General features: G+C 46.8%; 1 protein-coding gene across 12 annotated transcripts in view; it reads left to right on the plus strand.

Annotated features, from left to right (window-relative positions):
- Positions 1 to 9194, plus strand: part of JAKMIP3 (Janus kinase and microtubule interacting protein 3) — a 90202-nt gene extending 81008 nt beyond the window's left edge. For 10 of the 12 annotated variants that reach the window (XM_040607087.1, XM_040607088.1, XM_040607078.1 and 7 more), the window contains one exon: positions 6954 to 9194. The gene's annotated coding sequence lies outside the window, so the exon portion shown is untranslated. Of the gene's footprint in view, positions 1 to 6781 lie in introns of all 12 variants that reach the window. The other 2 variants (XM_040607080.1, XM_040607081.1) reach the window with 2 other exon arrangements.
- Positions 9195 to 9648: the final 454 nt, after the last annotated feature.

The following is a 9648-nucleotide window of genomic DNA, read 5'->3' on the forward strand; positions in this document are numbered from 1 at the left end:
TTGCAAGGCCAGCCCTAATCCCCGCAGAGTACCTACGAGCATGCCTCCAGTCCTGCACGTCCCAAGCCCACTGCATCTGCTGCATGCGTGCAGGTGGTCTTCAGCACATGTATGCAGTGGGGCTGATACACACCAATGACTTCTAGGTCATTGGAAATCCCAGATAAACCTCCCCCAGGAAAGGAGTAGGCATCCAAGGAACTAACAGCTTAACGGCCTTATGCAGATCTGTAGAGGCGGATGTAGGAAATTTTGTTCCGTCAATGGCTTTTTCTAAAGACAGATTTCCACAATGGCCAGTTTCCTTCATGTTATAAACAAGAACACACTCTAGGGATACAATAAATTGATGAAATGAGTGTCAGCACGGCTGTCAAGGAAATACCAGCATGTGTTAGCAATGCTGTGATGATCTTGAAGGTAAGGGGACTGTAAAATACTCACACATCGTCAAATCAAATCAACCTTTCCAGCCTATTCTAATTGTATCAAGAGAGTGACTGTAGAATCCTAAAGGCTGTAAATTTATAATTTAACAGATTTCTAAGAGTGTTAATTGTAGCTATGTTTCCTAAAAAATGCCTTGAAAAGGTCATCTAGGAAAGGGACCAATGGATGTTTCAGTACGATTTAGCAGCTGCCTTCAACCCGGAGGACCTACGAGTTCCTCATCAGGGCTGAGATCGGGTCTGACGTCTTGCCCTGAACTCTCACCCTTGGGCTGCCTTTCCCGCAGGAGCAGCCCGAGTTACAGTCAGGGTGTCAGCCTGCATTTTCTGCATTAGCACCGCATTTACAGCTTGACTGGGTTCCCCACTGCTTTGAAGCCCTTCCTTTTTAAATGTCACGTATTAATGCTGCTGATGATCTCTTATCTGTAACCTGGTGATCTGCAGCAAGAAATAAATGTTTGTGAGTAACCAGGTTCTTGACAGATTGTAATGTTTTATTACCTTTCTGTCTTTCAGAGCTGTTTCAATTACTTGTTCCCATTGCCCTTCAGAGCTGAGGTGGTATAGAACAGGTGAACCAGGATGGGTTTATTCCCTACTGTGTTGTGTAATAATGATTTTCAAACACTACGGAAGACTTGGCCATGAATTTAGCAGTGGGGCATGTTTTTCTAACACAGCAGAAGGGACCACTGCCATACCTGCTTGTGCAGGGGTCCGGATGGGGATGGATGCTTGAACTGAGCCCCAGGCCTGGGCTGTGCCCTGCCCCAGCTGCCGTGGTTGGTGCACTTAACTCTGCCATTGCCTATTTCTCCCATCAAAAGGCTCCATTTTTTGCAGATTAATTTTGAAAGTACAAAAAATCCCTTACTATTTGCCTGGGCTGAGTAGAGCTGAATGGCTTCATTGTCTGCAGTTGTCACAGGAGTCCCCCAGATCTTAAATTCCCAATCCCCAGCGTCCTGTGGAGACACTCCCAGCTAAGGGCTTTATTTCCTCATGGGCGCCTTCAGCCCTTCCGCGGCACAGGTAGATGCATGTGCCACATAAGGGATTCCAGCCATAAACTTACTGCTTATACATTACAAATAGAGGTTTCTGTAAGGGTTAAGTGCTAACAAGGTTTTTAAAATCCACATTGTTGCAAATATAGAAGACAATTATTTTAAATTATTTTCTTTAGTTGGTAAAAATATTGATGCTGTTTATGTTTTCTGGGTATGTAACAAATAGCAATATAATTCAGTATTTTATATATAACACAACACGCAAATACATTTTATAGGTACTGTACCATATTTTCTGATACCGTAATGACTGTCTTCTAATAGATCTGTCTTTTTAAAAAGCATTCTAGCATCACTTATCGATTACATGCAAAGTATATGTAAGTGTATTATAAATTCACTCATACGCACGATTTACCCTCAATAGTTAGGGGGTGATACCAGCAATTAAGGTAAACCGGGTTTCTAAAGGGCAAAACAAATAGGGTTTGGTGCAGAATCAGCTGTTGTTCTAAAGCCACCTGCTCTGGTGGGAGCGTGAGAGCCCAGACCATGCTGTCACATGCTGCTTTTTGGAAGGTACAGGAGTCTGTCCTGGTTTCGGCTAGGATAGAGTTAATTTTTTTCTTAGGATATCATCAACTAGAGATGTCATCAGATAGTTTTAATTATAAATCTTCTTCTCGTTCTCTGTTACTTACTGCTGCAAAGGTAAAGAAAATGCTGGACTTCTTCTGTATGCATAAGTAGATGTGTGTGTGTGTGTAAAATTAGTAGTATCTAGTTTATTTCCAAAAGATGTTATCACTAATAAATAGTTTGTAATGGAAGGAAACAGCTTTTTAAAACCATGCTATTAAGCATCAAGGGATCAGCGCTATTTTGTCCCGTAGCAGAGGTACTTTATAGCGTACCTGTGCCAGGTTTCCCCCTGTCTCCATTAAGGCCATTCTGCGCTTCCACTCCCGCGATGCTGATGCCAGAAACCCAGCTTTGCCCAACACGTTGGTCCCTTTACAGTATAAATCTGTGAAGAAAAGTGTACAGAAACTCTTAAAAATCCGACGTGCTGGCTGTTACCCTGGTTGGCCAGGTTCCCAGCAGAGCGGTGATGGGGGGGGGAAGGCTCCGCGCTCCCACCTAGGCCCGGGCTCGGCGGGCAGCTCGTGTTGGAGAGGCAGCGCCCGAAACCCCTGGCCCACCCCAGCCCTGCGCCCGCTCCCCGCTGAAAAGCCTCAGGGGCCCTGGGGCCCCAGGAGCAGTATTTCACATCCCAGGCCTATAAATATTTATGAAGTGAAGTGCTTTCATGCTCATGAATAGTTCTTCTGCATAGCGTATGTTCACAAGATTTATCAACATAAATGGATAATGTTGAGTAATTTTCCTTCAGTTGGTATATTTTACTATTTTAGAGGGGGCGGGGTAAAAGCCTAGAAGTTTCCAAATCAGTACGGTCAGGAACAAAATACACCATAGGTACAGTCACTGGGATGCCTTGTAAAAAAAGTGCTGTTAATTCTTAAATGCCAAAATCAAAGTAAACATTCAGAATTTAGTAACAGATTAAGCAGACAGTAAATGACTGCTGATTACTGAGATTCTTGGAGCTAGTAACTGATACTCGCTCCTCAAAAGCCATTTGAAAGTGGCTGTAAGTGCAGTCAGCCCTACTGCCTGGTGTGCACGGCTGGGCTGGCAGCTGGCCGGGGGGCAAAGGGCCTGGGCAGGGACAGGACGGGGGGAGCGGGGGCTCCGGGGGCCCAGCAGGTTAGGATCAGGCTCGCTTGGGCTCTGCAGGAGTCAGGCAGCATCAGATCAAGCTTTGACATAAAGGGAGAATGTGGAAGCTGTGAGTGCTGGTTACTCACAGGAGCTGCTGCGCTCATGGGTGGACAGTGTGGGCAAACGGTACAATGGAGTTTGTATTTCTTCCTGTAGAGGCCTCTGAATTTTTGCAGACTTCTCACTCGGTAGAGAATTAACGTAGGGAAATTGCACAAGTGGTCTTTGGCTGCTCATCTGGCTCACACAGTCAGGTATTAGCAAAAAAAGAGGTCTTAAAAAATAAGACGCACTCCTTTCCAAGTTGTAGTTGCAGCTGTAATTTGTGTAAGTATTGAAAGATCCATAAGTATTATTAGCCTGATCTTTAGCTACTGCAAATCACCGTAACTTAATTGCAACTAGCAGACAGTTCCCTCTTTCTCACCAGAAAAAGAAGAAAAAAAAGGAAAAGAAAAAAGAGAGGTCCTCCCTTCTTCTTCACCAGGGACCTGCCCCATCCTCTTCCCTGACACAAAAAGTTACCTTTCTGTGGAACCTGTTTGAACTAAATGGCCACTTCTTTTCCCCTCGTATATGAAATGGTTAAATAAACCCTTCTATATTTCATTCTGCTCATGATTTCTCATTTTCCTGTTTTCTATGACCTCCTCCCCTCCCATGCAGTAAATGGCAATGGGTTATCTGCATTTATAAGAAGAGGGGTTGAATGTGCCATAAATTCACGCATGTGGATCCAAGTGGGTGAGGAAGGGGGAAATAAAGAGGAAGCCAAGCCTAGCCCATTTTTCTTAACACGGAAATGAAATTGCACCTTTTCATTCTCAGCATGGTTGATAAGTGAGAAGACAGGAGAGAATTTGCATTTGCACATACAAGTGACAAAGCTTGTGGTTTCCCGGGTGAGGAGGGGATCTGGCCCCCAGATCCCTCCAGCATCCTTTGCCCTCCCCACAGTGCCCAGGGTGCCCAAAGGACCAGCAGTGGTGGGGCAAGCACCAGGATGAGCCCAGGCTCACAAAAGGCATTCAGCAGAGAGGTGCTGGGGACTGAAGCCACCATCTCGCATTCACCCTTCTAATTCCTGGCAATTCAGCCTGAAGCAGGACACCTCCCAGCTGGACAGGACTATTTCAGTCCCCAAATTCGCTGTGTCTGCAGCCTTTACAGCAAGAAAGCCACCAAGGTGACCAGCCGGGATAGTGGGCACGCTGTGAAGCACACCTCCTGGTGACATTCACTGTACGTTGTTAGGGTGCTTAAGCAAATATTTCACATTTTCAGCTAATCTAAAACTTGCAGCCGTGTTTCAACTGATTATTAACTCTGCTTAATGTATGGAGAGTGGTATGTTGCAAAGTATTAACTTAGCAAATTCAATTGCTGCCTTTGTGTTTTAGTTGCCTTTTTGTTATTCCCAGAACATTTCTTATATTTCCCCCAGCAATCGTGAGAGATGCATGTCCCAGGCTAACGCTGCCTGTCTCCCTCAGCCGTATGGTCGCTCGTGCTGCTAATGCGCGGGTCAGCGTTGGCCGCGAGGGCAGATGGCCCATCTGCTGAGCATCACTGGCAACGGTCTCATCCGTAACCAGCAGCCTCCTCGCTTCCTACCAGGGGCATGTGACAGGCAAGAGCATGTGAAATAGGATTTACAGCTCAGGGTGGTGTGTTTTAAGCAAACTCCCAGCAAATCCCCTTAGCACTATAAACTTATATATCTCCTTGCATTGCAGCCTTGGAAAGAGGCTGTGCGTAATAGTAACAGGCAAATGAAGACAATCATTCCTCCTCCACATGAGCTTTTATCCATAATCTTTGATGAATTGCATTTCTGGATTGCTCTGTGTCAGTGAAGCTGCAGTTTTTCACAAGCAGTGAACGCTCAGGTGCACAAATATTACAGCTCCATCCATTACCATTTTCTAAATGCTTTATTTGTCCCATTCTTACAGCTTTCTGGGGGAAAAAAAACAAAACAAAAACACAAACCCACAAAAAAACCTCTTTGGCAGAAGACTGCATGGTGAGACAATTTTAACTGTGTCCCTTTTAAAATAAGCAAACGTCAGTCCTCCAGACAGCATTTAAGTGACATTTGAAATGGCAGTGGACGTGATCCCCAGCGAGTGCATAGCACCACCGTTTGCCTTCACGGAAACTCATTGTGACTTCCCAGCCCTGCCCCGGCGCTGCCTACCTGGCTGCTGCTTGAAGTGACATACACGTAAAACGAAGTGGCGTCTTTAACATTCGGTGTCACTTACTCTTGATTTCTCTGAGTTCCATGGCTTTTTAGGAATCGCTTATTCAAATTCTTGAGGTTTCATCTCCCACTCGAGACAGTGTAGCCCCTGTCTCGAGGCCGCTGGGGCGCACAGTGCAGGGGGGCTGTGCTGGGGAGGGGGCTTCAGTGCACCTACTGCTGAGCTTTGGGGGGAGAAGGGACAGGGGACGGGGGTGCCTCTTCCTCTAGGCATTGGCTGAACTATTCTGCTTTCCATGCATTTGCCCCAGAAACTCCCGCTGGCCATGTCCGCATGTGAAACAGAAAGCAATGAGGAACGTTCTCAAAAGTGATGAGGAATGTCCGAGGATGGAGCGCACGGAGGGGCAGAGCTGCGCAGGCAGCCGCCCGCCCCACCTTAGGGCACGATGGCCTCTTGTGCCATCTCTCCTCACTTGGGGAGGTCGAATTTAGCTCCGCGGGTTATTAATGTCATGTCCTCTCCACGACACAGCTCCTTCTTCTGTCCATTATACCGACGTACTACTATCAGTAGGAACCAACTGTTGCTGAAGTAGCTTACACTGCTGTGGTATCTCTCTGATGTCATCTGCTGCTGTCCTGGCGCCCTGCAAAGATGTGCACCCATACAGGATGGCCACTGAGTCCCGGGTCTGGAAAGCAGGGGAGGGGGGTGCCGGGGGGGGTGGGGGTGGCGGGGATTCGTTTCTGCTTGGAGGGCATGTCCTGCCCCCGGCTTAGGCAGCCTGCACCAGCTCTTTCCCAGCACTCTGTCAGCTCAGAAAATCAGCTAGACTTGTCTTAAGCCTTTCTTTCCTTTGATTTCTGATAGGAGAATAATCTGTACCACTCCTTGTAAATGATAATTATCAAACAAATCATCTCATTGCTCTGATTGCTATTTACTGACTTTAATGCAGAAGTGGCAGTGTCTCAGCACGCTGCCGGTCACTGCTCACACTCTTGCTCTTTTTCAGCATCCCGATCCACAGCACTTCACACGTCCCGGGAATTCACTTGCTCCCACAGGACGCTCCAAAGAGGAGGGATGTGGATGCAGGGGGAGGTGATGTTCAGGAAAGACAACCTCAGAATCTGTGTGAAGCTAGACAGGGCAAACTTTAAATTCATCATTCATCACCATCATCATCATCATGTTCTGAGTGTTACCTGAAAACTACTAGGGGAGTATTGCTTAAGAAAAATGAGTATCACAATCTGTGATACAGCCTATAGAAAACAGTATGTTTAACATTTAATAAATTATCTTTTTTTTTTTTCCTGAGAAAAACCAGCAATTGGATAAGCCTGCTCCAACTGCAAACTTCACTGAGAGCTACTTAACCCAACGTAGCAAAGCCCATGAAATGGAAATGTTGCAGTGCTTGAGACTAAAAATCGTGTGTTGGAGAGAGAAGCCCAGTTGTGATTGATCCTTATATTTATTTTATTCTGTAGGTACCTGCACCGCTTCCAAAACTTGTGTTGAGTTTATAAAGCTATGAAGAAAATCCCTTGATACCGAAATTCTAGAAACTCTCCGGATACTTGTACATCAATCACCTGTTTTAAACCAGACAGTGTAAACAGCAAAGGGAGCTAAACTACAAAAATGTAAGAAAATGAATTGTTCAGAAAAGTGTTATATTTGTACTGAAGTAATATGACATTTTAAGTCAAAGGTTGTGGATTTTGATGTCAGTGTATATTATAAAAGCAATTTAACAAATTCCAGTTCTACCAGATACAAATACCAGTGCTGTGGTTACATTGATAAGCCCCATTCTTACTTCTGCATTTCATGCTTCAAACATGTGTCCACTCTGAGTTCTCCGTAATGTCTTAGAATGTTTTTTGTACTTGGAAGAGCTGCAAGCAGTGGTTGAGGTACCTGCCCGCAGCCCAAGGCACTGCAGAGCTCCGCAGGGAGGTGACGTGCCGGCCCCTCGCAGGGCACCTTCCCTGGCAGGCGGGGGGTGCAGCGCTGCTGCCCAGGGTTGCGGGGGCACGGCAGCTGCTCAGGGTGCGCTGCCGGGGCTGGCAACGGGGGCAGCCCGTGCGTTGGGCAGTGGCCTGGCTCCATTTCATCGCTGCTTACTCAGGCTGTGCTTTTGCACGTCATGCACATGTGTCTAGAATTTCAGGTCCATTTTCCCATTACTTAGACTTTCTTCATCATGCTTTTTTTTTATTTTAATTAAAAAGCCAACTGTACAGGACAGGTATATGTGTAAATAAAGGATTATGCTTATATATATGTTAATATTTATATGTAAAAAGATATGTACATAGGAAAGAAAAAAATGGTTCAAAGAATGTTTTCAAAACTGTTCCTTTCTTATAAATGCAGACAGGAAATTTACATAGATGTGTTCCTTAATTTTAGCATAAGGGTTTTCGCTCAATTTTCAGTCACTTTGCATTTGATCCCACTGGGGCTTTGTACGATGACTTTGTGCAGTGAGTCCTTGACCGTGGCATGGAGCCACTCCTGAGACGCGCCACCCTCTCCATCCCTGAGATGAGCTCTGTCAGAGATCTCGTTTGCTGTCGTCTCGCCTATGGGTCTTGCGCATCTTTTAAAAACATGGTCTCAGAGCCACAGGACCATGGCAGGGGGGTGCATTACCCTAATCCAGGGCTTTTCCTGCAGACCCTCAGCCTTGGTGCAGAACAGCAGCGGAAAGGTGGAGTTTGCAGCCCGGGGAGGGATCCTCAACTGTCTCTGGCTGGTGAGCAGGTTTCTGAGGCAAGCGGCCGCAAGGCAGGGGCTGCCAACTGCTCCAGTTTCTCATCCATAAGCACCTTTTATAAATCCCCCAGATGTCCTTCAAATAACAGCAAGAGAAGAGGGCCAGACAAACTGAGCATCTCACCAGGTGCATCGCTGATGTATATGTTAGCTGCGGCAGGCAGTCTCTGCAGGAGCACCGGAGCGGCTCGCACGCTGCCTGCCTGGGTGCCCAGGCCCGGCACGGGCCGGCTGCCGCCTGTGCCAAGGCGCATCTAATCCGGAATCCATCGGAACCGCAGCTTGCGCGGTCACCAGCCCCACGTGGGGCGTCACAGGCCCATGCTCCTTGTCACGCTGGCGGAGGACTGTGGCTGACCTGTGAAGTACTCTGCTCTAGTAGTACCCGTAGCCTTCGGTGTATCCTTGAGTGCCTTATGCGGCTTGCGAACAAAACGCTGGACTGTGAAGTGATAAACATGCCCGACAGTTCCTGGGGGGGGCCGGTGCCAGCTCCCTTTGCGTCCCTGATGCCACCGCCACCACCTCGCGATGGGCAGCGTGCATTAGCACGGGAACGAATTTAGTTTAGACTCAGGAAATCATATTGTGAATATGTGTATGAAACCCTGTACTTACATATTGTACATTTTATACAAAGGAACTACTGTAAACTTATGCAAAATGAGAACCAGAGAAAATGTTTGGGGGTTTGGTTATTTTTCCCCCATGGCCAGTGTGCCGTGACCCATGTTCTCTAATACAATCCCAGCCACCACATCCTAAAAACATCATGTTTGGTTCAGTGCTGAAACAGTAATTGACAGGCCTAAAATAGGGCTGGATTGATCAATTCCAGAATTTTACACATATTTTTGTATTGTGATTCATATGATATATATCAAGAGACTTTCTATTCATTTGTAAAATACATAAATTATTGTAAACTTTTAATAAAAAGATCTGTTTTAAACCTTCAAATCAGATCGATGGCTTTGGTTCTTTTCCCCGGTTGCAAAACATAGGGCTTTGATTAGTCCAGAAACTTGGCTCTTTTTTTTTTTAATACCGTGCAGTAGGTTTTTAACCATTTTTTTAGTTCTACCTGAAAGATCGATTAAATCATGAATTTAAAAAAATATTCTTGCAGCAACACAACTCACCTCCTACTGAGCTGCATGGGAAATTCGCTCGTTTCCGCATCGCTGGATTGCGGGTGGGATCATGCCCACCTGGTCGGGACCGGTGGCCGAAGCGGTGCCGGGGGCAGCGGGAGCCTGTGACCCCCTGCCAGGTGCTGCCTCTGCCGTTCCCGGACCGGGAGCGGCTCCCCCATGGCTGGGGGCTGCCCCCCACCCCCAACCCCGCCCCGGGAAGGCTGCCAGCCATCGGTGTGGCCCTGCCACGGGTGCACGGCCGCGG

The sequence above is a fragment of the Falco naumanni genome, chromosome 9 (genome assembly GCF_017639655.2).
Source record: "Falco naumanni isolate bFalNau1 chromosome 9, bFalNau1.pat, whole genome shotgun sequence".
NCBI classification, from domain to species: Eukaryota; Metazoa; Chordata; class Aves; order Falconiformes; family Falconidae; genus Falco; species Falco naumanni.